The sequence below is a fragment of the Fundulus heteroclitus genome, chromosome 4 (assembly GCF_011125445.2).
Source record: "Fundulus heteroclitus isolate FHET01 chromosome 4, MU-UCD_Fhet_4.1, whole genome shotgun sequence".
NCBI classification, from domain to species: Eukaryota; Metazoa; Chordata; class Actinopteri; order Cyprinodontiformes; family Fundulidae; genus Fundulus; species Fundulus heteroclitus.
In genome coordinates, this window is record NC_046364.1 from 39,991,768 (window position 1) to 40,000,945 (window position 9,178).

The window sequence follows — 9,178 nt, forward strand, 5'->3', positions numbered from 1 at the left end:
TAAAAAGTAATAAAAGGCGCCCCTCCGTCTCTCCTCTTCTCCATGACACTCAAATATCCCGCGAGCTGATGCCGGGTTATGTTGCGTTGTTATGAAACGAAAATGATGTCGTTTAAGCAAGATAAGTCTCTCATTAAAACAAGAAACTTTGCCGTTAAAGGGAGAAAGTTATATAGTTATAGGAAGTTGCCTTGTCAGCCGTCTGTGCGGCATGTTTCCAGTGTCCTCCACAGATGGATCTCATGGCTGATCCAAGGTCGGTGGTGTGGGCGTGAACCCGATAGGGGGCGTGTTCAATTTGCATATTTTCGAAACATTTAGATATAACATTTAACATTTAGATATAGATTTAACATTTAGATATAGATTTAACATTTACATTTAACATTTAACATTTAGATTTAAATTTAACATTTAGATATAGATTTAACATTTACATTTAACATTTAACATTTAGATTTAAATTTAACATTTAGATATAGATTTAACATTTACATTTAACATTTAGATTTAAATTTAACATTTAGATATAGATTTAACATTTAGATTTAACATTAACATTTAGATATATATTTAACATTTAGATTTAAATTTAACATTTAGATATAGATTTAACATTTAGATTTAAATTTAACATTTAGATATAGATTTAACATTTAGATTTAAATTTAACATTTAGATATAGATTTAACATTTACATTTAACATTTAACATTTAGATTTAAATTTAACATTTAGATATAGATTTAACATTTAGATTTAACATTTAGATATATATTTAACATTTAGATTTAAATTTAACATTTAGATATAGATTTAACATTTAGATTTAAATTTAACATTTAGATATAGATTTAACATTTAGATTTAACATTTAACATTTAGATATAGATTTAACATTTAGATATAGATTTAGCATTTAGATATAGATTCAACATTTACATTTAACATTTAACATTTAGATATAGATTTAACATTTAGATTTAAATTTAATATTTAGATATAGATTTAACATTTAGATATAGATTTAACATTTAGATTTAACATTTAACATTTAGATATAGATTTAACATTTACATTTAACATTTAACATTTAGATATAGATTTAACATTTAGATTTAAATTTAACATTTAGATATAGATTTAGCATTTAGATTTAAATTTAACATTTAGATATAGATTTAACATTTAGATTTAAATTTAACATTTAGATATAGATTTAACATTTAGATATAGATTTAGCATTTAGATTTAACATTTAGATATATATTTAACATTTAGATTTAAATTTAACATTTAGATATAGATTTAGCATTTAGATTTAAATTTAACATTTAGATATATATTTAACATTTAGATATAGATTTAGCATTTAGATTTAAATTTAACATTTAGATATAGATTTAACATTTAGATATAGATTTAACATTTAGATATAGATTTAGCATTTAGATTTAACATTTAACATTTAGATATAGATTTAACATTTAGATTTAACATTTAACTATTTATTTTACTTTGTGAATTTCTGTCTTAAATGTGAGAAAAGGGAGTTAAATGTGAGAAAAGTGAGCTAAATAATCAAAATATATCAGCTATAGAATTTTATCTGAAATTTTACATTCGGCACCCCATAGACACCGTCTAAGAATTCACACAGAGTTACACTTATGACACAGACACAAGACGATATAGGAAAAAAAAAACATATAGATTAAATTTAAATCATATTGATCGATATCGATAGTTATCAACAAATTCGAAACACACACACACACACACACACTCACACACACACACACACACACACACATATATATATATATATATATATATATATATATATATATATATATATATATATATATATACATACATATATATATATATATATATATATATATATATACATATATATACATACATATATATATATATTAGGGCTGGGCAACGATTAAAATATTTAATCGCGATTAATCGCACTGATTAATCGCGATTAATCGCGATTAATCGCATTGTATTTACAAACTCCAAGAATGAATTCAAAAGTAGTGTAAAGAGCACTTTTATTTTAATGTTCTGCTGCCATATGAACAAAAGTGTTGTAACATTTGTAGCACTTATCAGTAACACATATTTAGTGTAAAGCTCAACTTAAACATGTAAAACAAAAAATAGCAATAATAATAAATTAAAGCTTATTGCCACTGACAGGGAATTCTCTTTATGGGGAAAAAATCTACCAAAAACAGGCAATTTCTGAGGTAACCGCAAGGAGCAGCATCACCATTTTATGTTCAATACCAAAGTTTAACTTGGCAGTGGTTACAACTAACTTGTTTCTGTCATATTCCATGCTGGAAGAACTTTAAACTGAAATGCTTGCTAACTCGATATGCTTGCGTTTATTTGACGTTGACACGCGGTTTTTTGTTGTTGCTTTCTCGCGCGCATATAGTGAATGGCAGGGAAAAACAGGCAAAAACACATGGATACTTTGAAACGAGAAGCGACTTCACCGACGGCGTCGATGCAGACCCCCCCGCTCCGCTCCGCACAAAACTTGTTCCGGCCGCCAACTCACCGCCTCACCTCGCCTAAGCTCGCTCGCGGTACCTGCGGGAAACACCGCCTTCCGCATGTCAGCTGTGTTTTTTTCCGGCCAGCACCTTTCTTCCTCTTTGAATCTGAGGCTGGGCTGACAGCGAGGTATTGGCGCATTATCGCCACCTACTGTTCTGATTCAAACCCCTACACCGCAGCAACAGACCTTCACAAAATAAAAGCATGTGACCAACATGCGTTAACGCGCGTTAAAGAAAATATCGCCGTTAATAGTCTAATGAGTTAACGCGAAATTAACGCGTAACTTGCCCAGCCCTAATATATATATATATATATATGATATATAGAGAGAGAGATAGTATATATATATAGAGACATACATAGAGAGATAGAGATATACATACATATATATATATATACACACATATATATATATATATATCTATATATATATATATCTATATATATATATATCTATATATATATATATATATATATATATATATATATATATATATATACAGCCTTGGCCATTTTATGCTCTTGCTTAGCGACCTATTTGGTAAATAAGGATCACACAAGCACTGAAATCGGAAACCACACACACCACACACACACTCACAACAAACACACACACACATATAATTTATAGAGCAGGATATGATATATATATATCTATATATAGAAGATCTATTATAGATAGATATATATATATATGTATATATATAGTATATAGATATATAAATATGTATGTATATATACATACATATAAAATGGCCAAGGCTGTATATATATAATATATATATAGATAATATATATATAGAAATATAATATATATATAAATAATATATATATATATATATATATATAATTAGATATATATTATATATAATTGATATAGATATATATATGAGTATAATAATTATATAATTATTATATCATATATTATATATATATATAACAGCCTTGGCCATTTTATGCTCTTGCTTAGCAACCTATTTGTAAATAAGGATCACACAAGCACTGAATTAACCCTTTATTCAACTAACCTTTTACCAAAACTGCAAGTTTTTAAAAAAGAACATGTGCTCTCTGAACTATTTGATGGGGGCGGAGCTTGGCTCCTGGATCTGTGTTTCTGATTGGTGGGGAGGATTTACGTCAGGATGTAATGACTGTAATACTAATAGGCTGGAATGCAAAGGGTAATAAAACTGTTATTCTACTGAACTTTTTATTGACCCTTTTTTTCTATCGATCGATATATATTGTTATTGAATTTTCGTCCACCCCTAGTTGAATGCATCGACAACACTTTGTGAGGTGCTAAAAGCGTCCAAATAATACTAAGCATCTGATGAGGTTTTAAACGTTCAAGTCAAAATGACAGATGGCGGTCACTTTACAGAACGATGTAAAATACGGTGCAGCTGCATGAATGAAGCGTGCTAATAAAAGTTATGTCTTGGCCACAAATAAGAAATAAAGATATGTTATGGAAACAATATGAAAGACTTTACATTAACTGACGTTAATGTAAACTGAACATTGTGGTTTATGTGATGACAAATTGTTTTTTGTACAAACACAATATTTGTCGCCATCCCCGCCTATCGGGATTGTTTGTACTGGTTCTTTGTGTTCCGGGGGATCATGCAGTCTTCAGTTTTCACCTTTCATTGTTATTCATTTTAGTATGTAAGTAATATGTTATGTCTAAAACAGATCAAAATGTCAGAGTTGAGCCTACACAATCATCTTCAGACACTGATGGGCTTCACTGGAGCAGAGTGATAGCAAGGAAGCGATTCAGCCAAGCTTCATCATCTGACATTTCTTTATTCTCCCCTTGTTTCTCCTTTCTTTAATCCCTTCAAATTGTCGCCTCAGTCAGCGTGTCTGTGTGTGTCCATCTCCACTGACCACATGCTATTAGGCCAGCAGCCTGCAGTGTGTTTGAACTGGGTGCTGCCTCACGCACACAGCAGCCCTCTGTGTGTTGGCCTCAGTTAAAGAAAGCAGTTTGTATTTATAGACATTTGCAAATACACGCGGGTTATATTTGCTCACCACGGCTCTGTGTATTTCTGTCCCTTTTGTGAGTGCCTTTGTGAAATCGACAACAACAAAATAACAGGCATTTCTGCCCCCGGGATTCCTCTGTGTGAGCGCAGCTCGAGTGCACAGACGCTTTTGGACAAACCAGCATTTCAGGATGAAGTTATCAAACAAATTTTGAGGCTAAAACTATAAAATGTTGCTGGATGATCACATTGAAATAACAGAGGACTGCCAACAAACAAAATGCTGTTGTTATTACTGCAATTTACTGTGATTTTTCGAGCTGTATGCAAACGAAAATTCGCTCTGTACACTCTTTGTACATACAAAATGACAATAAAGTTGTCTAAGTCTAAGTAAAGTCAAATTAAGCTATTTATTAGGCTAGTTACTATGAACATTGACGTTTTTTTAAGAGGTTTTAATTGTAAACGGTGGCTGTAGAATAGAGGAAATAAAATTCTGGAGTTGTTTGCTAGAGCAACAAGTTTTTTGTGGTACAGTTGGATCCTTTTGGCATATCTCCTCTTAGTTCCAGTACTTTGCACAATTACTTGCACGTTTTTATTTCCGTCTATGATGACAACTTTTGGAACTGGTGGAAGGTCCTTCCTCTGTGACCACCATCACAGAAGAAGAAGGTCTGAGCCAGTCTCAGGGAGGAGGCCCCTGGAGAAGGTTTTCCTGGAGGGGCCACGCCTGGACCTTCCCCACACACACAGGAAACTGATCAGACTTTCGACTGGGTTTCCTCTGGTTGAGGCCAGACTCCCTTTTCCTCTCGTCTTCGAGCTTCACCTCCTCGCTGCGTTCCTCCTTTTTTTTTCTCCTCTGGGTTCTCCATCACACATCAACCTTCGCTCCTCACCTCTCTCCCTCTTTGAACTCAACCGTTTTCCCTCATCTTCCATCCTTCTCCTCCTACTCACCACAGAAATCTTCCTTCCTGCTGTTGTTATTATCTAGAATGCGTGCCGCGTGCCCCACCCAGGTGCCTCCTCCTCCTCTCACACATACGCCCACACCCACTGGACTCACCGCACGTACAAACCCCACAACACCCACACGCTCTGTTGATTCTTCCGCTGCCACTGGCCCGAGAACAAAGACGGGGAGTGAATTGCGCGGTTACATCCCATTAAAAAAGGTTTTATGAGTAAATCAGTCACTTGCTGTGGAGGTTCAGATTCCCTGCGCCGTGTCCCATTATAACTCAAGTAAACACAGTAAAAAAACGCAGAATTTTTACGGTTTCATCAAAACCCTGCTTGATATTTTAAAAAATGTAAGCCCCTCTCACAAATCACCTGTGAAGCTTGGCCTCCTTTGTCTTTGTAGTCTTTAAATGTCATACAGATTACGTGGGGTTTAAAATGCCTCTCAATAATATTTATACATACTTTTCAACATTTTGTCACATTACAACCACAAACGCCATAGATCTTATTGACATTTGTTATACAAGGCATAGTGCCCAAATAAGAGGTTGAAGGAAAGGTACACATGTTTTTTTTTAAAGATTTCTATAAAGAAAAAAACTGAGGTGCATTTGTATACAGAAGTACATTTAACTGCAATTATATATATCTAGAGACCTTTTTGGGTAGGCCTCTACCATCCCAGCACATCTAGAGTCTGAAAATGTCCTTCTTTCCAAAATCCTTCAAGATCAGACAGATTGAATGGATGCCGTCTGTCAACTCGTTTGTTAATTTGAGGCCGGGCTTTGACTAGACCGTTCTAGCACATGAATATGCTTTGCTCAAAACCAGCGGTCTTCACCCCTGGTCCTCAGAACTGACCTGCATGTTTTAGATGTGTCTCTGCTCCAGCACACCTGAGTTCAGGGATGCATTACCTCCTCAGCTGCCATCAAAGGCTGCAGAGGCCTGTTAATCCCCCATTTATGTAAGTCAGGTGTGTGCAGGCAGGGAAAAACCTAAAACAGCAGGACAGTGGGTCCTGAGGACCAGAGTTGAAGACCTCTGCTGTAAACCATGCAATGGCAGCTCTGGCTGTATGTTAACAAGTCATCCAGGTGGGAGGCAGACCTCTGTCTCTATCCAAAGGCTTTTGCAGCCTGTACCAGGGTTTCTTTCAGGATTACACTGCATTTATGTTAATTCATCTTTCCATAGACTTCGTCCTTCTTACCCATCCCTGCAAAAGAAAAGCACCCTCCACAGCATGGTGTTGACACCAGCCTGTTCCCCCGTGGGGATGGTGTGTTCAGGGTGATGTGCTGTGTTGCCTTTCCATCACATATAGTGTCCTGCCTGTAGGGACAAAAGTTCACATTGGGCCTTATCCGACCAGAAAACATTCTTCATCATGTTAGCTGGGACTTTCTTTGAACAGTAGCTTACTTCTCCACAAAGGACAGGGCACTACTTTGTGTTGGTCGATCGCATAAAACACATTAAGTTTCATGGTTCCCAATGTGTCAAAATGTGATGAAATAAAGACATATGAACATTTTTCTAAGTCTCTACGCCTGAAGCTGGGAATGTAAATGCAAACAGATCTAATGACGGACCTTCATGCTGGTGGACACACACTGACACGTCAATGTGAACTACAGAACAAGACAAGTCGCACAAAGAAACGCTTCATCAATTCATCTGATATGAGAAAATGTTTGCTACATCCTTTCATTTCCTCTCTGGCTTCAACAAAAATGAAATGCAGAAATATAAATGGGTAGCATCTAAAGGCAAACTGAAAAATTAAAAAGCTTCTAAAGTTTACTTAAAGCTAAAAGTTTATGTATTTTTCATTCATGACAACATCCCTCCTTCCTGGAAGTTTGTTATTGCAGCAACTTCAGGAAACTAAAAAAAGTTTCTGAGAGGCTGAGGTCGGGCCGTTCCTTGTCTGACGCGCTCGTTGACAAAAAAGGAGGAATCTGCTGAGATCCAAAAATGTTGATGTGAACTTTATTAACAAAAATAAAGTAAACGAATAACGTATCCAAAATATATCTTGACAAACGTTAATCACAGCGATCTGTATAGCGGTCAACAAAAAATACAGCAGCCCGCTCACCCACTCTTCCCGTGACACTCCAACAGGTGAGTAATATGCCCAATTAGCAATCTCCACCCACATCCTGTTTACCTATACCTCCACAAACAAACAAACAAACAAAAAAGCTCTAAACCCAGACAAAACCAACATCAAATTATCTTTTCATTTATGGCTCCTACAGTTGTTCAAGTCTGGAGTTGGTACAGATACTAACTTCAATTCAATTCAATTCAATTTTATTTATATAGCGCCAAATCATGAAACATGTAACGAATGTTATACAAGAATAACAGAATGACTGCTAAACTACTCAAAGGAAACACATCTTAAAAAACAACAACACGATGCATAATATCAGAGGGAGGGGAATAAAATCAGAAATGAGGTGAGGGAAGATGTTGGGTATTCAGGGTCTCCAGCTGGGTGGGAAGTTACATCATAACAGAATAAGCAGAAAAAAGGCACAAGAAAACAAAAGGAGTGGCTTCAGAAACTTATCCAGATACACCAGAAAACAAAACCTCCTTACAGTTGGCTCTTTGATGACAAAAAGAGGACCTACTGAGTATTATGATTAAAGTCTTGCTTCTGGTTGCTCTACAGTCACAGAAAGCATCTCCTTTTTCAATTTCAAGGAAACAAACTTTTTTCATCGAGAAATTATACCTGACCATTTTATGTGTGCAGCCGCCTAATTCTGGCCTTTAAATAAACTATGTATGAAAACTGACTTTTAAAACGTGTCCATCAGTTAATAAGTTTAATAAGAAAATCTTAATCTGTTTTATCACTAATGAGGTGAAAAAATTAAAAATCCTCGTTTCCTGCTAAACTATAAACCTGGTTATGATTGTCTTCTGATCCTATTTATCCTATTTGTCTTTTTTGAGACACAATCACTCACACTAATCGTTCTCTGACAGATCGCCGTTCTATAGGGTCCCTTTTTCTCATTTCCTAAACACAGAAACTTTGGCGTGACACCATTTTTGGAGATGGCTTATGTTTTAAAAACTGCAGCACATTTATTTTTGCTAAAGATGTACTTCCTCGAGACTATTACGGTTTTGTGAGACACTCCGTGCCTCAGCCTTTGCAAAGCCAAACCACGGTGCTCTATTGCCGTTCGTCGCCACCATCACTCAACAGTTTGACCTCAGTCCATTTGTTAAGTAAATCACTCTCACATTTCTTCTCTAATCTGCTTACAGCCACATGCACAAACACAGACAAACATGCTCACACAGAGCAATGAAAAAGCACTTCAGCTGGAAGACTTTCCCCGCATCCTTTTCCACTGTGCAGGGATGCCATCATTCAGCCTTAATACTCACAGCCTTGAACCTTTTTCTAGTTTGGACAGTCTGTTTTTGGGGAGATTTTAAGTGATACATCAACTTAAAGTGCCGCTTAACTGAGAAGTAGAAGGAAATACTATACATTTAAAATTCATTACAATTAAAAGAGTGGCCTTTATATTCAGACCCCCTGAGTAAACGCTTTGGAGAGCCATCTATTGCTGTAAT